This window comes from Notamacropus eugenii, chromosome 1, assembly GCF_028372415.1.
Source record: "Notamacropus eugenii isolate mMacEug1 chromosome 1, mMacEug1.pri_v2, whole genome shotgun sequence".
Classification (NCBI taxonomy): domain Eukaryota; kingdom Metazoa; phylum Chordata; class Mammalia; order Diprotodontia; family Macropodidae; genus Notamacropus; species Notamacropus eugenii.
In genome coordinates this window covers 756,849,311-756,874,176 of record NC_092872.1, presented here as the reverse complement: position 1 = coordinate 756,874,176, position 24,866 = coordinate 756,849,311, and the positions used below count along the sequence as shown (strand labels likewise).

The following is a 24,866-nucleotide window of genomic DNA, read 5'->3' as shown; positions in this document are numbered from 1 at the left end:
CTGAGCTGCAGTGAGCTATGCCAGCCAGCTGTCTGTTCTCAGTTCAGCTTCCACATGGTGAGCCGCCTGGAGCAGGGTCCAGCAGCTTGCTTAAGGAAGAGTGAGCTGGCCCAGGTCAGAGTCAGAGTCAGAGCTCCTTTGCCTATTAGTGGTCCATGGATAACCAGCCTGGGTAAGAAGGGGAGATGCAGCCTTTAAAAAAAGGTTCTCTCCAAAGCTGTCAGACTGTGTTTGTCTTTCCTTTCTTCTATCACAAATTCTGGGATGGAGGGCTTGCTTCTCCCTGGTTTTTTATTGCTCAGACATTTTTTCAGTCATGTCCAACTCTTTGTGATCCCATTTGAGGTTTCATTGGCAAAGACGCTGGCACTGTTTGCCACTTTCTTCTCCAGCTCATTTTATAGACGAGGAGCTAACAGAGTCAAGTGTCTCGTCCAACGTTACACAGCCAGTAAGTGTCTGAGGTTGAATTTGAACTCAGGTCTTCCTGACTCCAGGCCCAACGTTCTATCCACTGTAGCATCTAGCTGTCTCATTCTCCCCGAAGGCAGCATTATTTTCACCCCTATAAACCAGCTCTTCCCAACTAGAAGCAGATCTGGAATCCTGCTCTCTGTGTTGACTTCAGCTTTTGAAGAATGAGATAAAAATAATTACTATGATTTATCTAACATTTCCATAGCTCTTACCATACAGTAGCAGGTACTGAGTGCTGAACAACTGGCTCATTTCATCCTCACAACAATGGGACGTACTATTATTATCCCCATTTTTCAGACCAGGAAACCCAGGCATCCAAAAGTTAAATGACCTGCTCACACAGCTAGTAAGAGTCCAAGGCTGGATTTGGACTCAGGTCTTCCTAATTCCAGTCCCAACACTCTATTTACTGCACCAATTAACTGTCCCAAAATTATTATCATTAACTATATTATTGTTGAGAAAACTGATTATCACATGATAATAATTAAATTATTAATAAGGGAAAATAAAAGTTGATCAGCTACTTTATTTTTGGCAGAGAGGTGGGGGGAGGGATTAAGAGATAGAGAGGAAAGAGAGAGCGAAAGGAAGGAGAGAGGGAGAAAGAGGCAGAGAAGGAGAGCTGGGGGAGAGAGAGACAGGTGACAGAGACAAGAATGTCTGAAATCCAATCCTCAACCGAAGGCAACTGAGCAGGTATTAATTTATTAGGAAGCCTGGTAGTCCCTAAGTAACAGGATTCAAGAATTTCCTCCTGGTCAAGGACTCTTTTGCTCAGATCTTAGGGGCATGTATACATCTTGAGAAGTTACCAAAAGTAGAAGGAAGCAGTAAAATGTCATGATTGGTCAGTTCCAGAAGGGAGAAAGATCACACGATTGGTCAGGGGAGGGGGAGGAGCCAAGGAATATGTCTCTCAAACACCAGTATTTAGCCAGTACTAAGCCACAGGGCTCTGGGACTTTCTCCAAGCAGTTGTGAGCATTAGGTGAGAAAGAAGCCTTAGGAATTTGGGGGATTCTGAGCATTGTTCTCAGAGGAGGGGGAAGGGGGGAAGTTCAGCAAATTTCTTTCTCTAACATAAATTAGTACACGTTCTTATAGCAGGCTGAATTAATACATAACAGCATCAATCCATCCTATAAATCAAAGTAATATCATCAATACATAGTGAGCTAATTGATTGCAATCTATATACCTCTGATTCTACAGTATAAACTTATTCTAACCTGATCCTGTCCTTACACAATCACCGCTCCCATTAAATCTAAATGAACTGAGTAAATGCTGATTAAATTGCCTAGGGGTATCAGAATGATCATCACAGTCCTCTCCTTCAAAGACCTGGGGCTTTTATGGATTCCTAAGGATGCTTATAGGGCAGTCCTCTAGGGGAGAGACAGAATACCAGAGGAGGCAGTCCCCAACTCGGGCTCAAGGGGTGCGGGTCAAGGGAGAAGAGGCACGCCTTGAACATGCTGATATGGTTTGGCAAAATCCTATGAGAAACGTGCTGATCCAAAATGATGCACGGGACCCTTGGCTGGATCCTGAATGACTTGAGTCAGATGTCTTTTGAAGAAGCAGGCTGGACAGTCATACACACAGGGCGAGATAGATCACAGTCTACACCTGCATCGTTGAATGCCTTGCACGAAAAGATTTAGGGTGTTGGTTTTTCCATATAAGGAAAAACCTCAGATGGTTCTTGCTGACATAAGCACCATTGTGGAGATGGGATGCAACCTTCCTGTAGACAGTACAAAGCAGTTCAGGCTAGGAGTAATTGGTATAAGACATCTCAATGGGTGGATTCATTGGATATTGCTTTGGGGAAAGGGGATTCCATGAGCAAGTAAACTAAAGGTAAAGGAGCATTGTTTGAGGATACGAGGGGGAACATAGCCATAGCAGGGTAGCAGGTGGGTCTAAAGTTACTTTAGTAGGTAGAGAGGTAGAGAGTCAGATGGCTGAGAGGCAGGCTCCAAAGGAGCAGCACGGGGGTCACGCCCCACAATTTGTTGTTCATTTTTCAGCTGTATCCAACTCTTCATCATCCCATTTTAAGTTTAATTGGCAAAGTCACTGGAGTGGTTTGCCATTTTCTTCTCATTTTACAGATGAGGAAACTGAGGCCAACAGAGATAAGTGACTTGCCCAGGATCACACAGCCACTAAGTGTCTGAGGCCAGATTTGAAGTGCGGAAGGTGAGTCTTCCTAACTCCAGACCTGGTGCTCTGTGCACTATGGCACCACTTGACTGCCATCTTGAGATAATCAGTTACTAGGGTGTGGCTGTGGGAAGTAATGTGTATAAGCAGAAAGGGTCTATGAGCATAATTTTGATGCTTCTACTCAATTTGATTGGCATTTACTCAGTTAATTATGTTTTACTAAATACTAATGATTGCTTTAGTGAGGTAGGATAGAAGTCAGTTTGAGTTAGTTAATGCTATTACAATGGGAGTCATGTAGGTTAGAATTAGTTGACTCATTACACATTGATGATTATATTAATTATATTTGGGTTAGAGGATCGATTTATGCTTTGTTAGTTAGGCTTATATTAACTTGTGTTAGAGATAGAGGTAAAGATCTGTTGTATCAACACCACACCCACCCTCTGTGAATGGACAATGGGAACCATCCTCTGAAAACCAGAATCCCTATGTTTCTCTGTTCTTTTTCACCTAACAATCATAACTTCTTGGGCAAAGTCCCATTGGTGTTTGAAGAACATCTCCTTTAATCAATCACAAGCTTTTCCTCACTTCAAGAACTGACCAGTCATGAACTTATCACACCCATTAGTGATCTCTGAATCTCAATAAAACCCCACAGACTGAGCAAAGGGAACCTTGACTGAGAGGAAGGTGATTAGGGACCACCAGTCCCCTAATGAATTGATACATGCTCAGATCTCTGCTTCACTTGCCTTTTGTTGAAGACTGAATTTATTTTTGCCCACATTGTTGGTGATTCTTGTGGAATTCAAGGCACGGGACCCAGCCCACTTTGGTCACCCTCCCCAAAGGACCCAAAAGCAGCACTCCCCAGAACACTCTTCTTACTGCTGGCTCCCACAGGAAGACTGCCCTGGGAGGCTGGACTCCCTCATCTCCACATCAGAATTCTCCAAGATACAGGTAAGTCTCTCCAAAGCTGCAGTTGGTGAGTCTGCCTTTATTTCTAAATTAACTTTCATTTGGAAACTTGGACAGACTTTGAGAGCTAGTGGAGGATAGAGGGGCCTGCAGTGCTATGGTCAGTGAGGTCACAAAGGCCTGGACATGACTGAACAACAATTAAAATGTGCTTTTCTGATGGGTTATACCAAAGTGCTAAGCATTTATCTGGGCTAGATTCCCACCCCTGCCTTAGCCTCTGGGTTGCAAGGATTGTTGACGGTGCCTTTGTCAATCAATCCCTGTCAGAGATCAGGCAACACTCTTGTGTCAAAAACATGACAGAAATATTCACTGGAACTAACAGGAACCATAAGGGAGGCATGAAAGGAAAGCAGGTGAATTAAAAGCTGTTGCCCAACCTGTTTATGCCAACTTAGCCCCTGTTTGGTCACAGCCCTTTCCACACTCTGCAACATCAGCACGAAACAAGAGAGCACTTCTGTTTTTCATAAAGGGGACATCTTGCTTAGGACTATTTAAAGAAAAAAAGAGACCACTAAGGGCAAAGTTTCCATAGCAGCTTCAAACCACGAAAGCAAAAGGATAAGAGATTTCCAGGACCATGGACAGCCCAATTAGAGACTTAAGCTGGTGAAAGAGACCTAATTTAAAGTCTGAGATCATACTTCTAATTTCTCAACTCTCAACAAACTGTCAACAAACTTCATCTCTAATCAGTGCAATAATTTCAGTGGTTTAAGAGGTATACTTAAAAAAACTTAAAGGGAATAACGTTTACTGCAGAATGGAAAAGTGTTTTTTTAAGACATCTTCAGTCTCCAAACGGATAGAAGTAAGGAAAGTTGGGATTTATTTACCTTTTGTTCCTTACTACTTTTAAACAATCACCCTGAGAACACTGCACAAGCACTGTTATTAATCCAACACTGGGGACTCCCAGAGGGAAGGGGCATCTCAAAGTGAACCCAGAGAGAGGAAAAACTTGTTCTAAAACCGTGAAGCAACCGAAAGGTAAGAAAAATGTCATGTTTTCTGTGAAGTCTACGATAAGTCAGGGGCAGAGTGGCTGAGCAGAGAATTGAACAAGAACATGGACTGTAGGTCAGGTTGAAAAAATAAATACACTTAACCTTTGAGCAATTGTCAGAGAAATAGACAAAAAGTTACACCTGCAGTCTCCATCAGAGATTTTCCAGTAGGACAATTCTTGTTAGTTCTAACTAATATTTCTGTTCATGTTTTTAATTAAAGCAGACACTTAAAATCAAGAAATTGTTATGCTAAAAATCAAAGGATCTTTGTAATGCAAATCATTGCTGGCCATTTGACAATGAGGCAAACGCTATTATCGATTGTAAAGAATAAAAATATGGTTTACTATCAAAGAGATAGTGAAATTGATCTAGCAGGTCTAAGTCTACTAGTAGATGTCAGTTAAATTTACATTTAATTAGCCCAATGTGATGTTCACAATTGCATCCCAACAGCTGTAATCTCACCATCACTTTTTAACGAGTCAATTTTTAAAATTTATTTATTTATTTAAGTTTCCAACATTCATTTCCAGAAAATTTTGAGTTCCAAATTTTCTCCCCATCTCTCTCCCCACCCCAAAATGTTGGGTATTTTAATTACCCCTGCCACCAATCTGCCCTCCCTTCTAACATCCCTTCCTTCCCTTACCCCCATCTTCTCTTTTGTCCTGTAGGGCAAGATAAATTTCTGTACCCCATTACCTGTATTTCTTATTTCCCAGTTGCATGCAAGAACAATACTCAACAGTTGTTCCTAAAACTTTGAGTTCCATCTTCTCTTCCTTCCTCCCTCTCCACCCATCCCCATTGGGAAGGCAAGCAATTCAATATAGGTTATATATGTGTAGTTTTGACTTCCATAATAGTAATGTTGTGTAAGACTAACTATATTTCCCTCCATCCTATCCTGCCCCCCCATTTCTTCTATTCTCTCTTTTGACCTTGTCCCTCCCCAAGAGTGGTGATTGCTCCCTCCTCCTGTTGCCCTCCCCGCCACCCTGCTTATCCCCTTCTCCCCCACTTTCCTGTATTGTAAGATAGGTTTTCATACCAAAATGCTCCTTGAGTCAAATGTGATGAGAGTAAGCCTCATATTTTCCTTCTCCCCTCCCCCTTTTCCCTCCATTGCAAAGTCTTTTTTTACATCTTTTATGAGATAATTTGCCCCATTCCATTTCTCTAATTCTCCTCCCATTATATTCGTCTCTCACCTCTTAATTGTATTCTTTTAGATATAATCTCTTCCTATTCAACTCACCCTGTGCTCTCTGTCTCTCTCTCTCTCTGTCTCTCTCTCTCTCTGTCTCTCTCTCTTTCTCTCTTTATACATATGTGTGTGTATATGGGTATGTGTTTGTGCATATGCGTGTATACATAATTCCACCAACTATCCAGATACTGAAAAGTTTGAAGAGTTACAAATATTGTCTTTCCATGTAGAAATGTAAACAGTTCAACATAAGTCCCTTATGATTTCTCTTTCCTCTTTATCTTTTCATGCTTCACTTGATTCTTGTGTTTGAAAATCAAATTTTCTTTTCAGCTCTGGTCTTTTCATCAAGAATGCTTGAAAGTCCTCTATTTCATTGAAAGATCATTTTTTCCCCTGAAGTATTATACTCAGTTTTGCTGGGTAGGTGATTTTGGTTTTAGTCCTAGTTCCTTTGACTTCTGGAATATCCTATTCCAAGCCCTTGGAATCCCTTAATATAGAAGCTGCTAGATCTTGTGCTATCCTGATTGTATTTCCACAATAATCAAGTTATTTCTTTCTAGCTGCTTGCAATATTTTCTCCTTGACCTGGTAACTCGGGAATTTGGCCACAATGTTCTTAAGAGTTTCTCTTTTTGGATCTCTTTCAGGAGGTGATTGGTGGGTTCTTTCAGTTTTCCTTGATTTTTCATGAAAGATGATGTCTAGGCTCTTTTTTTTTTTTTTTGGTCATGGCTTTCAGGTAGTCCCATAATTTTTAAATTGTCTCTCCTGAATCTATTTTCCAATGAGATATTTCACATTATCTTACATTTTTTCATTCTTTTGATTTTGTTTTGTGATTTCTTGGTTTCTCTTAAAGTCGTTAGCCTTCATCTGCTCCATTCTAATTTTTAAAGAACTATTTTCTTCAGTGAGCTTTTGAACCTCTTTTTCCATTTGGCTAATTCTGCTTTTTAGCATTCTTCTCCTCAGTTTTTTGAACTTCTTTTGCCAATTGAGTTAGCCTATTTTTAAAGGTGTTATTTTCTTCAACATTTTTTGGGTTTCCTTTAGCAAGTTGTTGACTCACTTTTCATGATTTTCTTGCATCTCTCTCATTTTTCTTCCCAGTTTTTCCTCCACCTCTCTTATTTGATTTTCAAAATCCTTTTTGAGCTCTTCCATGGCCTGAGACCATTGACTATTTATTTTGGATGTTTGGGATACAGAAGCCTTGACTTTTATGTCTTTCCCTGATGGTAAGCATTGTTCTTCCTTGTTCAAAAGAATAGGAGAAGATATCTGTCCACCAAGAAAGTAACCTTCTATAGTCTTATTTTTTCCTTTTTTTGGCATTTTTCGAACCAGTTACATGACTTTTGGGTCCTTTGTCAAGAGTAAGGTATACTCTGGAGATCTGTAAGATCTCAGTTCCTCCAAGGTGGCACAATCAAGTGTGTACACTAGTCTGGGAGCAACAAGAAACTTTTGTGCCCAGAATCTATGAGTAGTAGAGTTTCCTCTCCACAACCATTTGGCCTCTAGTTCCACTAAGCCAGTACTGGGGTCTGAGATTCAGATAAGCTGCTCAATTCCCCCAGGATCATTAGGTGGGGGCAGGGCTGCCACCCAGGGCTGAGGTAAGGATCAGCTGCTCAGTTCCCCCAAGGGCTTTATGATCCAACAATGGATGCAGACTGCTGTGGGAGCTGCTGAGAGCTATGGGGAGACCCTGCTCCTTTCTTGGCCAGCTGGAAAAACCCTCTCACTGACTTTTGGTGCCTGTGGGTTGAGGATCTTCAAACCGCTGATGTTGTGGCTGGGGATGCTGCCCCTGAGACCTGCTAGGGTCTTCCTTTTGGCGCCATGCCACGGCCAAGGCTGGGGTGGGTTCTGCTCCACGTCCAGTGTGACAGACCTTTCCCATCAGCCTTTCAGATCACCCTGGGTTGTAAATCTCCTCCCTCCATTTTTCTGTGACTTCTGCTGCCCTAGAATTTGTTGAGAGTCTTTCTTTACAGGTGTTTTATGGGCTGTAGGGGAAGGTCTAGCATGTGTGAGTCTTTCTACTCTGCCATCTTGGCTCCATCCACAACATGAGTCAATTTTGAAAAGTTAAAGTAAAAGCTGACCAAGAAAGTGAGCCCTGATCTTTGAAATCCTAACCGATGGGGTTGTTAAAATATTTACAGCAATACACTTATACTTGATTTGGTTGGATCCAAAAATTAAATTAGTGTAGGAAGAATTTCTATTCATTTAAAATCATTAGAAAATGATCTTGTCTTTTGATAAGAAACAACTTTGTCTCTCCTGACTGATCAATTAGATACAACAGTAACCTATAGCATTGAAAAATAATGCAAACTTTGTAAAGTGAGGAGGTGATTCTGAACAAAGTTTTTTCATGGTCAAAACAAAGACTATCATAAGCTTCTATCCCAACCCAAATGAAAATTGTCTCCATACAACAGAGTACACATTGGACTTCCATAAAAACCACTTTCATTTTGGCAAAATCTGTCTGCAATGAAAACCTAAGAGGGACTTTAGCCTTGAGAACCCAATAACATACAATATTGCAATGCATTGTGTTGTATCAATAACACTTGCAGTAAGTGTCAATGGAAATTCCCTAGACTGAAGAATATTAAGACCAGAGGAATTAGGCAAGTAGAAGAAAGTAAGAAGGTTTTGATTTTATTGCAATAAAAAGGATTTAGAAAACTTTTTAGCGAAATATCTCTGGCAAATACTGCTCATCTCCCTTCCCCTATCAATATAAGACTGCAAAGGATATTTCTTAAGACTCTGAAGCATTGTGTAGAAGTTTGCAAATACATATTATCTGATAGATTGATAGAGAAAAGTCTATTTCTTTAGTCTGATTTAAATAGTTATGCTGAAAACCTTTAAGAATTAGCAAGTTAAGAAAATAAAAGGAATTGATTTGCTTCTTTTGGGGATTTAAAGAAATTTATAGTTGTGGGGAGCTCAGAATGCCACCATGTTTTTTAACATGAGTCAACTACTAAATATAGTTCCTCAGGAAAAATGAAATTTCAATATTGCAATTAGTAATTATAAATCAAGAATTCATTTGCTTGAAATTTGTGATCTAGAGCTAAATAATAATAGTAATAAACTTGTCTCATTTAGAGTGAGATGAAGTCTTTATGCCTGTTGTGAGAAACACGATGATAAAGTGTTTCACACAATGCCTGGCTTGTGCAGAAAATAACCAAAAACATTGGGATCTTCAGACCTTATAGAGATTCAATAGGACAAAAGGCTTTGCCACTTTAAAAGGTGCTTTTTACCAAATAGTTACCAAACTGGCTGATCCATTTCACAGATTACAGCTGAGAAATCAAACATTAAATATTTTGAATACAACAGCTTTTTTTAAATTAAGCTTCACAAACCAGCCCTAGAACATGGTGAGTACTGTATAAACCACTAGGATGTGACCCCTAGGAAGACAACAGGTGGGAGCAGAGAGATGATTTCCATGCACCTGATCAGTAACACCAGTCATACTAAAATCTTTCTTAAATTGTGAGATGTGAGAAACCATTGTAGCAGAAATGCCATTGGAAAGAAACACTCCATTACCTGGATGCTGTGTCAGGAATTCCTAAAACCATAGACGTGACAAAAATATTTGACATCTTCTAAATATTTCATGGGTTAATTGTGTTTTAACTTAGAAAAGCATCGTAGTGACTCACTGTGGGGAGAAAAGCAGAAAAGAGAAGAGGAATCTTCTGAAGAGATCCTTGACTGGGAGGATCCTTAGCACCTCCCCCTCCAGGTGAGTGTGAGATCTAAGCATCCCATCCTGATAGTGGATTGTGAACCTACACAGGGCTACAGTTTATGGAAGGAGGATGTAGGAAGTAGGAAGAGAGATTGATAAGTAAAACTTTTAAGTAATAAGTGAGTTTCATTGAAGATCATTTGGAAAATCACCAGTTCATAACTGATATGTATTAATTGAGCTAACCATTCACTGCTGCATGGGTGATTGTATTTTGGAGTCTCACTGTTAATACCTAGATATCCTGTGGCACCTGACTCCCCTGCAAGCGTTGGAAGTGATTGGCTCAAGTTCCATAGGTAGACAAGAAGGCAGCAGTGCTTAACCTCAGTTGGCTCTCACTGGATCCCACTACTCAACCAAACCAAACTCAAATTCAAGACAGAGTAAGCTCACTACGTGAGGGGGTCCACAGTTGCTCTGTGTGGACCTGACCTTGCTTCTCTGGATGGTCACTGCATGGTCAGTGTGGGGCATTGGGGACAAGGAGTCCTCCAGGGTCTTATTAATATTACTGCATGAGGGCAGCAATGGGAAGGGGATAAAGCACATGGCTGGAGGGTTGGCAGTCACATGGACAAGGGCTTGGTCAGGTTTTGTAGAAATTCAATCCAATTTAAGAAACATTTATTAATCATGTGTTCTGTGATTGCTCTTAAGTGGGTGCTGGGGATCCAACAATAAACATGAAACAACTTATACTGGGCTGGGTTGGTGAGGAGGGATACAACACACATGAGTAAGTACAAAGTAATTTGGTAGTATCATTAATAACTGGGAGAATCAGGTATCATGTATGACTCATGAAACTAACATAGATGATCTATACCCTGAGTGAGAACAAACACCTCTTTGGCTGAGTTATAAAATCAACCAATTGAACCAAACTGTAACCTAGTTGTGAACAATTCCTAGACACTTCTATTGAATCAATCAGTCGAAGGCAAGAACTAAGAATGAAGAAGTCATAAAGAATGAAAATTGAGAGAATGCCTATCACTCTTAAAATGGCTGAACAAGTTATGGACTATGATTGCAATGGAGCCTATTGTGCTATAAAAATGATGAGCAGGAGGAGGCTTTCAGAAAAACCTGGAAAAATTTGCATGAACTGAAGCAAAGTGAGGTGAACAGAACCAGGAAAACATTGTTCACAGGAACAGCAGCAGCTATATTGTATGATGATCAGCTGTGAATGACTTAGCTATTCTCAGCAATATAATGGTCTACAACACTTCCAAAGGAGTGAGGTAGTATCTCAGAGTTTTGATTGCCATTTCTTTAAGAAGCAGTGATTTAATTAATTAAAGTTATCTGAGATATCACCTTATGCCTATCAGATTGGCTAACATGACAGAAAAGGGAAATGACAAATGTTGGAGGGGATGTGGGAAAATTGGGATACTAATGTTTTGTTGGTAGAGCTGTGAACTGATCCAACCATTCTGGAGAGCAATTTAGAACTATAACCGAAGGACTATAAAACTGTGTATACTCTTTAACCCAGCAATACTTCCACTAGGTCTGGATTCCAAAGATATCAAAGAAAAGGGAAAAGGACCTATCTATACAAAAGTATTTATAGCAGCTCTTTTTATGGTGACAAAGAATTGAAAATCAAAGGGATACCCATCAGTTGGGGAATGACTGAACAAATTGTATTATATGATTGTGCTGGAGTACTATTGTGCTAATAAGAAATGATGAGCAGGATGGTTTTGGGAAAACCTGAAAAGACTTATATGAACTGATGCAAAAGGAAGGGAGCAGAACCAGGAGAATATTGTACACAGTAACCGTAGTACTTTACGAGTAATCAACTGTGAAAGACTTATTTCCTCTAATCAAGACAATGATTCAGGACAATTCCAAAGGACCACGATTAAAAAAATGCTATCTACCTCCAGAGAAAAAACTGATGAACTCTGGATGTAGGTGGAAGCAGAATTTTTTAAACTTTATTTTTATAGCTTTGTTTGTGTTTTCTTTTGCAATATGGCTAATATGGAAATATGTTTCACATGACTTCATATGCATAAATGATGGCAAATTGTTTGCCCTCTCAATAAGAGAGGAGGAGGAGGGAGGGAATTTATAACTAATTTTTCAAATTGTTAAAAAAATTTTACATGTAATTGGAAAATATTTAGCAAAATGATGATGCTGAAGATGATGATGATGAAAAATAAGGAGGAGGAGATGCTTCTGGGACTAAAGTGCACTAATTCCCTTTCCTCCCTCTTTAAGTCACTATAAGGAAAGTGCTCCCTAAACCCAAAAGCTCTGGAGACACATGACTCACTTTTATTCTTATCACCATATCTCAGACACAGAAATGGACCCACATTTTACAGCAGAGGAATAGGTTTGGAAATCCCCGAAAATCCAATAACCAGGCAACTCAAGCAGATGTTTTACAGTCCTCTAAAAAGAAAAAAAGAAAAGGTGGTCCCTTCCCTCCCAGGAATATAGTACTCATCAATGTGTCCGCCTCTTACATGCCATAACTTGGGGAAATGTCACTGAATCAAACTCGCCAAGTACCTAGAGAGACGCTCTAGAAGCCAGACCTCGCTCCCTGTCTTTGGTGGCAGAAAACAGCCCTGCAAAGAGAACCAGTTATGAGATAGATGTTCCAGACATGTTGCTGGAGAGAGCAAACACAGTATGTTGCAGCTGGACCCCAAGGACAGAGCTGTGCCCAGGGAAGCCACCCGTTGGGGGTGGGACTTTCTGATGGGGAGACCACTGAACCAACCTCAAAAAACATTCTCTTCTTGGATTCTGGTTCTGTGAAATCCAAAGTCATCAAGTATTTTTTGAGCCCTCCTGAGTGCAGGAAGGGTCCTGCATGGAAGCCTCACTCTAGTCCTGGAACTTTTATGTTGAAAATACCTGCCCTGTGGCCTCTCTGTCCTCTAAGAGCCTGCCACAGGAAATTTCACCAATTAAGAATGAGGCCATTTCTCTGAGATCTCTTCTCTATTCTGTGTAGTTACTCCTCACTTTTCAGAATCTGGAGGGTTAATACTCTGTAAATTCCAGACCAGGAGACTTGTACTTTTTCAGTCCTGAACAACTTTTCTTAGAGCAGCTAGATGAGGCAACAGATAGAACCTGGTCTAGAGTCAGGATGACGAGTTCAAATCAAGCCTCAGGTACTTCCCAGCTGGGAGACCCTGGGCAAGTCACTTCACCCTGTTTGTCTCAGTTTTGTCATCTATAAAATGAGCTGGAGAAGGACACAGCAAACCACTCCAGTATCTTTGTCAAGAAAACCCCAAATGGGGTCATAAGAGTCAGACTTCACTGAAATTACTGAACAACAGTTTTTACAATGGTAGGTTCCAATTCTAATCATTAATTACTGACTTTGAAATTGATCACCTTTAAGGCTACTACAGAGAAACTTTGATCAAAGTATACCATAAAGCTATGATATCATAAATGTCTATAAATGGAGGGACGGGAAAGATCCCCCTCCCTCTCTTCCTTCTTAATTGGCCACAGTTAAAAGATAAATTATTTTTTCAACAAATTTTCTCTTTATTCTTGGACTTCAGGGGAAAAAAACAACTCCAGTTTAACCTTAAACATAGATATCTCTACATACTCCATTCTAGGCACATAGAGATGAAAACATGGAACTCCAAAGAAAAAATACCCTATTGCCCAATTATCCAGCATAAGCTGGGAACCACCCATTAAAAAAATGGCCAAGGCTTTGAATAAGGTTTACCACCTTCCCCTAGGTAGAGCCAGTCATTTAACCCATTTTGCCTCAGTATTCTCATCTGTAAAATGAATAAAGAAGGAAAGGGCAAACCACTCCAGCATCTCTTCCAAGAAAATCCAAAATGGGGTCATGAAGACATGGACATCACCAAACCACAGCATTAGCTTTGGAATTCAGCCATTGGAGGTACTCCACTGCCCCTCTCTCTGCTTGGATGGCTCCTCCAAATCCTCTCCCCATGCCTCCAAGAACCCCTACAAGATAGAGGTCAGTTGTTGATATGTGAGTTTCCTACACTGATATGAAAGTACAGGATATGGCTTCTCATTTAAACTAAATCCTTCCTTAATTAGGCCTCCTATTTCCATATCCTTTTAAGGGTTAGAAAGCAGGCTCTTCACAATCCCTCTTCTCATGAGAGAACAAAAGCTCACAGAGCTTACGTGACTTCTCCAATGTTACACAACTAATCTGTGTTTGAGATGGAATTTGAACCCGGGGGACCTGACTCTTCCCATACCATAGCTGTTCCTCAATTTAACTCTCCCTCCCACCACCCGCTTACCCCATTGTAAACCATTCTGAACCCATCCAACATCATTTTCATCGGGGCCCATCCCTGTCCAAGAGCCTATGAACATCCCCCCCCCTCCCCACTTCTGCACCCATTTAACATAAAATCCAAACTCCTTAGACTGTTTAAAATCAGCACTAAGTACCTCCCCCACCACATCCTCAAACTCTATTTCTTTTCATGAGAGACAACATAGGGCCATGGGCAGAGAGCAGGATTTACGGCCAACAAGACTTGTCATTGTTCAGTTAACACTTGAAATAGACACTTGCCGTGTGATCTTGGACAAATCACTTCACCTTTCTTTGCCTCAGTTTCCTCATCTGTAAAATGAGGATAATAATAGCACCTGCCACCCTGGACTGTTGTCAAGATTAAATGAGATGACACTGGTTAAGCACTTTGCAAACCTTAAAGCACTAGAGAAATTCAAGCTATTATTCTTATTATTACTTTTTCCCAAGAATGGGTCAAAATTATACAAAATATATTGAAGAATATAATGGGATAGATAACCTCATTTTACAACCCTATGATCATTAACATCAAGCAAAGTATGAAACAAAAGGCTCGACCTCACCAGAGATGTCCCTATTGTCATGGTGATCCAGCATCCAAGTAAGAAATGGGTCACCTGTAGATGGTAAGATTATCCAGATGTTTCTCTTTGTCCATGGCTTTGTGCTGGTTGTGGAGCACTAGAAAACATTTCTGAACCTTCTAAATGAGATCTATAAATACACCAAAGTGTGTTCAAGCTGTCCAACCAGGAAAATGAAAACATGGGGCATATGGGGTGTCCATGGACATAGTCTCTCTTGAGTGAGGACAGCCAATCCACCTTTGGAGTTCATCTGATTCACCCAACTCTCACCTGTGGCTCCAAGAAGCTGTAGCATGCACAGTGGCCACACTCAAGTCAACTGTTTTGGCAAACAGGCTAACCCAAGTTGAGGATAACCAAGGGGTCTCTAACTCACAGAGCTTAAGTGACTTCTCCAATGTTATACAACTGATCAAACTAACTCAGTGAGTTAGGGGGTAGTCTACCTCAAGAATGTGAAGATTTCCCCTGGTAGAATGGGTGGATAAGAACATTTTGTCCCAACGGCCACGAAGGGGACTGATGCAGGCCTGTGGAGTGCTTAAGAGCTTCGTCAGACATCTGAGATGCCAAGGTCATCCAATGGATACTGGGTCATCACTGATCATCCTAACTTTTGTCCTGCTACTGCACTTCATGGTTCGGGAAGACAGTGAGGCTGATGACTTTGTGCAGCTCTGCCTCACTTAAATCCAATTCACACAAAAGCATGATGTCATCTCATGATGTCATTGTTCCTCTTGGAAAATGAAGGACAAACCCCAACAAGAACATTAGTAGATTACATGGAGAATTACTAACATGGAGGGAGAATATCTGCTTAGACATCCAGAAGGTCACAGGAGGAAAAATCCAGGAAAGGATCCAGTGCTAACGCCTATGGCCTCAAATGCCCACACACCTGCCCCACACCTCTGCAATGAGGCTGGGGAGCAAAAGGGCCAAAGGCAAGTTACCACAAGGACGTGGCATTATTTTATATTCAAAACACCTACCGGCTTAAGGAAACTTCAAAACCAGAGAGGAAATCATTATGGGCAGAGTTGGGGGAAAGATCAATGAACCGGGAAAACAGAAGCGATTTTGTCGCTGGAGTGCACTATAAACGGGCTTTGCTGAGGCTGGCTTCATCAGGCTCCTGTTAAATCCCAATACCACAAATCAGATTGAGTTTGTTGGTCTGTTGGTTGTCTAGACTTAAGAAAGTGAGAGAGACACTGTAATGATACAGATTAAACCTAAAATTCTTTCTGAGCATATTTTTGGAGGGGTGGTTTGTTAATCATTTTTACCTCTGACTATGGTCCACTGTGGACCTGAAAGTTTGGTTGAAGAGCAAACAGGCTCTAAGTGATATGTAAATTCTTATTGTTTATTATTTTAAAGCTAGTCTAAGCTAGCCAGCTTGTACATACAAAGAGCCATGATGTAAATTCTGACTGTCTGATACAAGAATGACCAGGCTTAAATATGTTTTAGAACAAATCCCAACTCAAGATGTCTGTGTCACTCAAACTTATGATTCCCCATACATGATTAACTGTATTATGAGAAAAACATTTTCTTAATTGAGTAGGTGGTAAATACAATGAGATAAGAGAGTTGACAAAGTTTCAATTGAAATTATGATCCAGGATGTCTGTGTTTTCTTTACTATTAACATGCCATAACATAGTACATATATGTGTGTGTGTGTATACAAAATATTAAGATACGGAAAAAGTCCCATTAATCACGATAGCATTTCAGATTAAGGGTAGAGGGAAGAATGTTTTCAGCTCAATCCCATCTGGCCTTGTTGACACAGGAAGAGGTCTTCTCTGAGTTTACTCAGAGAACAAAGAGGCTATTAGGTCCAGGCTCTTCTTCTGGTTGATTAATGTAGGCTCTTGACCTTATTAAGGTCCAAAAAATGATATTAAATGATTATCACCAACTAAAGAGGAAATGTGAATGGGGTTTAGGACTTCCCCACCCTCCCAGGCCCCTAGGTTCACAGTCTCAGCCATGGTCATCCAGGGTGCCTCACTATTTCTCACCCCCATATCGAACCAGCTATCAAGACTTAGTATTTCTATGTTCACAGCATCTCTGGGCTCCTCTCCCTCTCCTCTAACCCTGCCCCCACCCTGCAGACCCTCATCACCTCACATCTGGCCCTTGGCAGTAGCTCCTGGGGCTCTGCTTGCCTCAGTCTCTCCCTTCTCCAATCCATCTTCCACTTAGTTACCAGAGGAATTTTCCTAAAGCTCAGGTCTGATCCAGGAACCCTGGTATTTAATAAACTCCAGTAGCTCCTCATGAATTCCATGGTCAAATAGAAAAAAATCTGTCACTTAAAGTCCTTTGTACTCCGGCCCCTTCCTGCCTGTCTAGTCTTCTCACCCTTGACTCCCTTCAGGTACACTGTGATCCAACTACTCTGACCTTTTGCTGCTCCCAGTGGTACATGGCACTCATCTCTCCACTCCGTAACTTTGCATTGGCAGTCCTCTGCACCTGGAATGCAAGACTTTCTCATCTTCACTTCCTGGCTTCCCTGGCACCCTCCTCAACTCAAATCTCACCTTCTACTGGAGGCTGATTCTGCCACCTCCCCAGCTACTGCAACCTCTGATCTTACAGTTCACTTACACTCTATCTGTCTCTTATGGACAGTCACATACTGGCTCCCCATCCCCCTTAGAATGAGGGCTCTCTGCAGACAGGGACTCTGATCAGGTCTTACTTGACACTTAGCGTGATGTCTGGTACATAGCAAACACTTCCTGCCTAGCGATGATGGAATTCAATTAGCCAGACATCTGCGAGTGCTCTCTCTGTCTCTCTCTGTCGATCTCTTTCTTCTCTCTCCCTTCCTTCTTCTCTCTGTGTCTCTATCTGTTTCTCTGCATCTCTGTGTCTAATGCTCTCTTCTCTCTCCTTTCTCTTCCTTTCTCCATTTCTCTGTTTTTCCATGTCTATCTCTTTCGATGTCTCTCTCATCTCTATCTCTCTCTGTCTCTGTCTTCTCTCTCTTTTCCTTCCTCTCTCAGTGTCTCCGTCTGTATCTTTATGTCTGTCTTTCTCTCTCTTCTCTCTCCTTTCTGTGTCTCTGTCTGTCTGTCTGTGTTTGTGTGTGTCTCTTCTCTCTCCTCTCCTTCCTCTTTCCATGTCTCTGTCTGCCTGTCTGTTTCTCTGTGTCTGTCTCTATCTTTCTCTGCCTCTGTCTCTCTCTGTCTGTCTGTCTCTCCCCTCTCTTCTTTCTCTTTCTCTCTCCATGACTCTGTCTGCCTGCCTCTCTGTCTCTCTGTCTGTCTATTTCTCTTCTCTCTCCTTTCTCCACGTCTCTGTCTGTCTCTCTGTGTGTCTGTTTCTCTGTCTCTGTGTGTCTCCTCTTCTCTTCTCTCTCCCTTCTCTTCTCTCCATGTCTCTGTCTATCTGTGTCTCTATGTCTGTCTGTCTCTCTCTTCTCTCCTTTCTCTTCCTTTCTCCATGACTCTATGTTTGTCTGTTTTTCTGTGTCTCTGTGTCTGTCTGTCTGTCTCTCTCCCAAAGAGCAGAATGGTCAACAATTTCTTGTTTTGTCTGAATCACCATTTCCTCCTCCAAGCACAGAGACACCAATGAGGAGATTCTCCCCTGTATCTGGGTCACACTGACAGGGAGGAATGTTTCTGGGGTGGAAATGATAGAGCCTCAGGACCAAGTGGCCCCTTAGAGCTTCTGCTCAAGAAGGTGTGGAAAGGCAAGTCTAATGTTCCCCTGACCCTGGATGGGGGGGAGAGTTCGACGGGGGAAGTCAACCCAGGGGCTGGGGGGAACACACTTTCAAAACTGGAATTCTGAAGACACAAAGGGAAGAATCAGGATGATCCCTAAGGTCCCAGCTCTAAAACACAGGGGTGGCAACAGAGTGGGGACACAATCACATGTGGTTCAGAATCTTAAGATCTGAGTTCCTGTACTGGGCATTATACTTCCTAACTGTATGTATGTTGAGATGTCACTTGACCTGGATGGGTCTCAGTTTCCACATATTTTAAAGCTGATTAATAATTGATGCACAGCCTCCCTTGAGACATGAAGCTTTCAGGCATTGTAGCAATGGAAACGATTGTTATCATTATCCAGTTCTGCCAGCTCATTTGGGTCAAGACCATTTCTGTGGCTGGAGCAGCAGCTGCTTGCTCCAGGCAGACACAGACTCTCATTTGGGGTGAGTGCCCTTCTCTTGCCTTCCCTGCCTCTCAGGCAGATCCAAATAGAGCGCATCAGGGGGGAGGGAAGCTTCCTGGTAGGGTCTGGGAAGCCATTTCTCCCAAATGGCTACTTCCGGCCTTGCCTACCATCTGCAGCAGCCTCGGTCAGCATCTCACATCAATGAGCTTGGAGCGAGAAGTTCTGAGTCCAAACACCCTGCCCAGATGGAGGAGGGGAAGGAGAGGGCAACCAGCATGAGTATCTCTAAAGCAGGGAAGTCATGGCCCTGGGTGACTCATGATTTGCTCTGCCTGAGAGTTGAGAAGGAGCTAGCAAAATTTTGGAGAGAAGGGGTGGGCAGAAAGAGACCTAAAGAATGACTGACTCCAAGCCCTCATTTTGAAGAGGGCACAGAGAAAAAGAAAGAGATGGCCCTGAAGTCCACAATTCCTCAATTCTGCTCAGAAGCTAATGGGCAGTGTGACCTAGGTCAAGCATGCTTTTCTCCAAGGAGCTTGTTTCTTCATCTACAAAATGGGAGTGTTAATATTTTAGCAGCTAAGTGTTTTCAGGAAAAAAATATCGAAGGTGATTACAAGGGATTTGGCAAGGAAGAGAGATTGGCGATGAGGCGATGTCCTCTAGTCCAGCCTGTGGTAGGTCAGACCAGAAGCCGCTGTGCCCTTCCAAGACCTGAGATGCCAGGATCCATTTGGTGATTCTGAGAGTTGTGGAGGGGAACTCTGGACATCAGGGTTCTCAAGTCAGTTCTGGCCCACTCAGAAAGGCTGTGTAACCTTAGAGAAATCACTTTACTTGGCTCATTTTCTGGGCAGCAAGATGGCACAGTTGATAGAGTGCCTGGGCTAGGGTTAGGAAGACCTGTGTTCAAATCTGGCCTCAAACACTTACTAGCTATGTGACCTTGGGCAAGTCATTTTACCCTGTTTGCTTCAGTTTCCTCATCTGTAAAATGAGCTAGAGAAGGATATGGCAAGCATTCGAGAATCTCTGCCAAGAAAATGCCCAGTGGGGTCACAAAGAGTTAGATAGGACTGAAAACAACTGAACAGCCACAAAGCTAGGGATTCTCTGGGGCAGAGGCACAGGGCATCCCTCATGGAAAGGCAGAGAGGATGAGAGATGAGACATGAGACACAGGAAATAGCTAGCAAGCCAGTTTGAATGAAATAGTGTAGACACGTGAGTGAATGTGGACGTAAATGGGGGACATAGCTCAGACGTGTGTTTCCCTTTTGATCATTTTTCAGATTTTGAAAGGTTTGAAGTAGGGACCTTGGTCCTCCCCAATCTAAGAGCTGTCATTAGCCAATTTTTTATATTCGTCTCCAGATGCACCATCACAAGAATGAATTCTATTAGGCCATCACGGGGCAGGCATCTCTGCTGATGAGGGACTGACACATTTATAATCCTCTCTGGGCACTGCAGGAAAATGCCCCTCTGCATCCTACATCAATCAGGCTGAATGGCTCTGACCCCCACAGACAAATTACATTTTCATTTTTTACTTGCCAGGAAATAGCACTCTCTCCTCGCAGTCAAACAAGAAAGCTGGGAGCATTCAAGGTCTGAAGCAATTTCTTAGCCAGCCCTGGGTTTTCCAAAGGAACATGGACTTGAATACTTCAGCATTTGGAGGCTGTGTGGATCAGTTGAGAGAATGCTGACTCTGAAGTCCAAATTCTGCCTCAGAGACTTCTTGTACCTGTGACTTTGGACAGGTCACTTACCATCTTGGGCCACCATTTCCTCCCCCATAAAATGAGGCAGCAGATTCAGCTGGTCCCTTCCAGGTGTAGGGTTAATAAACCCTATTGGCAGCCTATGCCCTAGAGCAGGAGTGGGGATCCTGCGGCCTTGAGGTCGCATGTGGACTTCTAGGTACTCGGGGGTGACCTATTGACTTGGTCCAAGTTTTACAGAACAAATCCTTTTATTAGGGGGATTTGTTCCGTGAAGTTTGGGTTCAGTCAAAGGGTTGTACTTGAGGACCTAGAGGGCCACATGTGGCCTGGAGGCCCCAGGTTCCCTTCCCCCACCCTAAAGCATTAAGCTCCCAGAATGTCAGAGCTGGAAGCGACCTCAGAGAGCCTCCAAGATCCTCCAGGTGAGTCTGGGGTTTTATAACACTCCTGACCAAAGTCACCCGGTTACTGAACCTTCAGTTTATTGTCAAGCCCAGTAGCACTAGTGCCATGCCTATCAATAGTATGTGGATGGTCTGCTTCCTGAATCAATCATAGCCAGAAATTATAAACCTGATTTGAAAAGAGCCCTCTCCTCTCCCCAGTGACATCCCAGAACCTCAGATTTTTGTCACGTGACTAAGCCCTTCCCTCCCTAAGGGACTGTGGCTTTCAGGCATGAGCTCCCTCAGCCCAAGGCCTGACGTCATACTCAGCTTCACTTTCTGTCTACTCCTTTCCACTTGTTAGTCAGTCAGTGAACAGTGAACAGGCATTTACTAAGCACTTCCTGTATTCTAGGCACTGTGCCATGTGCTGGGAATAAAGAAAGGAGAAACCTGCCCCTGCTGTCAGGGAGCTGACAGTCTAATGAGCAGAGAACAAGTGTACAAGGAGATTCTACAGAAAAACTGGAGGTAATTTCAACGTCGTTTTCACTGGGGCAGAGGGTGGGGAGGGGGAGATAGAAACACTTCTTGCAAAAAGTGGTTCTTTAGCTGCAATTTGAAGGAAGTCAGGAAAGCCAGAGGCAGAGGTGAGGAGGAAAACAATTCCAGTCATAGGGACAGACAGTGAAAAATGTCCTGATTTGGAAGGGGGAGTGTTTTGTGCAAGGAGGCCAGCATCCCTGGTTCACAGAGGACATGGGGAAAGGTGATGCTGCCCATCACTGAGACTGGTTGTGTTCTGGACCTGAGTCAAAGAACATCAATTGGAACCCAGATCTGCTCAGCTTTAAATTCTACGCCATCACCCCTAACCCGTAACAACCTTCCCCAGCTAGTAGAAAGGCACTCCCCTTCCCTCTGGTGTCCAGAGCACCGAGTCTCTGCAGACATTACTATGTATCTCTACAATAAGATTGGGTATTGTAGCTCTCAGTGTAAGCACCTTATCGAATGTTTCCCATCTCCCAGAAAATAGTATCCCTGAGGGGATGTATCAAGAGCCTGGGATGCATAGACTTTCAGGAAGACACAGATTGCATTCATCCACCAGAGATGTTGTGTTCACTGAGAAAGGAGGAGGGACTTAAGACACTGCATCAACGGCAGAAATAGCTCAGAATGGTGGGTAGAGAGGAGGACGACCTAGGGAAATCAGAAGCCCTGGATGGGAGTACCTCCTTGCACAGGACTTCACAGTGTGAATATGGACGTGTCATTGACCTCTCACTTTTTCCCATCTGCAGAGAGCTTGTCAAACTGCATCTGTGAAAGGGCTTTCTAGACTGGGAGTGCTGATTACTGATGAAACGAACCAATGAAATTGAAAGACCCACAAAGAGGACATTCGCTGATAGAACCATTAAAGACTCTGCCCACTTTTGTCTGAAGCGTGGGAGTGCCATGTGTGTAGGAGTGGGAATAGGGCCAAAGACAGCCTTCACTTCAGGCTAGCTAGGACGGTAGCTCATGTTCCAGCAGCGGGCTGCCTCATACAAAGGAAGAAATCGCTCCGTAGGGGTTTCTGTTTTCATTACATCCAGCTGTCATGAACCTGCACAGCCCATCAAAGATGTTCCGCCAACCTCGCCGCCTCCTCTTCCTCCTCCACACACACACACACACACACACACACACACACACAGACACACACACACACACACACAGACACACAGACACACACACACACACACACACACACACACACACACACACACACACACACACACCCTGCAGCCAGGTTTCATCCCTTTGGTGTTAGGACATTAGCCCCCTCCCAAACCGGGTCTCTGGGTCCGACCGGGGTTGGTAACCCTGGCACAGGGGGATGATCACCTGGGTCTGGACATTAGCCTTCTCTTATGCAGCCCCAGTAGCAGGAGTCTAACTCCATTCGATTCAACAATGTTTCTTAAGTGAGTATCTCCCAAGCTCCCCCTGGGGATTGTGCTGGGCACACCCGAGGCCCAGTGATCTCACCTTCTGCAACATCTCTCCAATACCCCCTTGTCTCCTCTGACACTGCGTACCCTCTAGTGCCAGCCCCCATCACCTCACCCCTAGACTACTGCCATCCCCTGCTGGGGGGAGAGCTGGGCCTCTCCCCACTCCTGTCCATCCTTCAATCAGCTGATTTTTCTAAAGTGTAGTTCTGACCATCCCCTCCCCCCATTCAATAAACTCCAGGGGCTCCTTATCACCCCTTGGACCAAATATAAAATCCTCGGTTTGACCTTCGACATTTGACACCCTCATAACCTGCCTCCTTCCTACCTTCCTGGTCTAACACCTCACACCCCTCTCGCAATTCCCTCTTCAACCCAACGGCCTTGGCTCTTTCTCCAACAAGACCCTCCCTTTCTCTGCTCTGGGAATTTTCTCTACTTGTTCCCAGGCCTGGAACAGTCTCCTCCCCATGCTGTAACCATTGCCCTCCCTAAGGTCCCAGCAAAAATCCCTCCTCCTACAGGAAGCCTTCCCTCTGGTTATCTCCTCATTGTCCTGTAGGTGACTTTTGTCCATATTTGTCTGCTTTCTGTCTCCCCCACTAGACTGGGAGTTCCCTGAAGGCACCACCTTTCATTTGTAGCTCCTTGGGGAACCCCTCCAACTCTTCATTTTCAGTTTGAAGCTCTGCCTGGAGCTCTGAGGGGTGATGAGTCCCAGATCCTGAATACAGCAGGTATCAGATGCAGGATTTGAACCCATGTCAATCAAGAGATGGATCCTGGAGCCCAGAGATGGAGGCCAGAACCCAGAGATGAAGGCCAGAACCCAGAGATGGAGGCCAGAGCCCAGAGATAGAGACCAGAGCCCAGGATGGAGGCCAGAGCCCAGAGATGGAGACCAGAGGCCAGAGCCCAGAGATGGAGGCCAGAGCCCAGAGATAGAGACCAGAACCCAGAGATGGAGGCCAGAACCCAGAGATGGAGGCCAGAGATCAGAGATAGAGACCAGAGCCCAGGATGGAGGCCAGAGCCCAGAGATGGAGGCCAGAGCCCAGAGATAGAGACCAGAGCCCAGAGATGGAGGCCAGAGCCCAGAAATGGAGGCCAGAGTCCAGAGATGGAGGCCAGAGCCCAGAGATGGAGGCCAGAGCCCAGAGATGGAGGCCAGAGCCCAGAGATGGAGGCCAGAGCCCAGAGATGGAGGCCAGAGCCCAGAGATGGAGGCCAGAGCCCAGAAATGGAGGCCAGAGTCCAGAGATGGAGGCCAGAGCCCAGAGATGGAGACCTGAGTCACTAGATCTCAGAGAACATATTGGGGAGGATGGTGTGAAAAGCCTGGAAAGGGAGAAGGAGTCAGGTTAAGAAGGGGTCTGAAGGCCAAAAAGACCATTTTGTAACTGATCCTGGAGGCCATAGGGGGCCACTGGAGTTTATTGAGTAGAAGGATGATATGATCAGGCCTGCACTTTGGGAGAATTGCTTTGGCCGAGTAGAGGATGGACTGGAGTGAGGAGGGACCTGAGGCAGGCAGACCTTGAGCAGCGATTGCAGTAGTCCAGGGGTAAGGTGATAGGGAGCTGCACCAGGGCAGGGGCAGCATCAGAGGAGGAAAAGGGCAGTATTAGAGAGATACTGCAAAGAAGAAGCTGACAGGCTTTGTCACCATATAGGATGGTGGAGGGGAGAGAGCAAGAAGTCCAGGTTGAATCATAGGCTGTAAGCCAAGGGCACTAGGAGGAGGGTGTTGCCCTCACCAGTAATAGAGAAGGTGGGGGAGGGGAGTTTAGGGAAAAAGATCATGAGTTCTGTTTTGAACATATTGAGTTTCAGATGTCTACTGGACGTCCTTTTTGAGATATCTGAAGGCAGTCGGAGATGAGACATTGGAAGTGGCAGAGACTGGGCAGGATTGGGAGATATGAAATTCGTCAGCATAGAGATGGTGATTAAGTCCAAGGCACTGATGAGATCACAGAGTGAGATA

At 43.6% G+C, this 24,866-nt stretch overlaps 1 long non-coding RNA gene across 2 annotated transcripts; it reads left to right on the top strand.

Annotated features, from left to right (window-relative positions):
- Positions 1-2,248: 2,248 nt before the first annotated feature.
- LOC140527583 (uncharacterized) lies at positions 2,249-22,324 on the top strand. Of its 2 annotated transcripts, XR_011974870.1 has the most exons (5): positions 2,249-2,349; positions 3,481-3,630; positions 9,573-9,676; positions 21,289-21,404; positions 22,181-22,324. It is a non-coding gene; the product is annotated as an uncharacterized lncRNA (long non-coding RNA). The 2 variants fall into 2 exon arrangements; XR_011974877.1 differs by lacking the exons at positions 2,249-2,349; positions 3,481-3,630 and adding an exon at positions 3,836-4,644.
- The last annotated feature ends 2,542 nt before the right edge of the window (positions 22,325-24,866 follow it).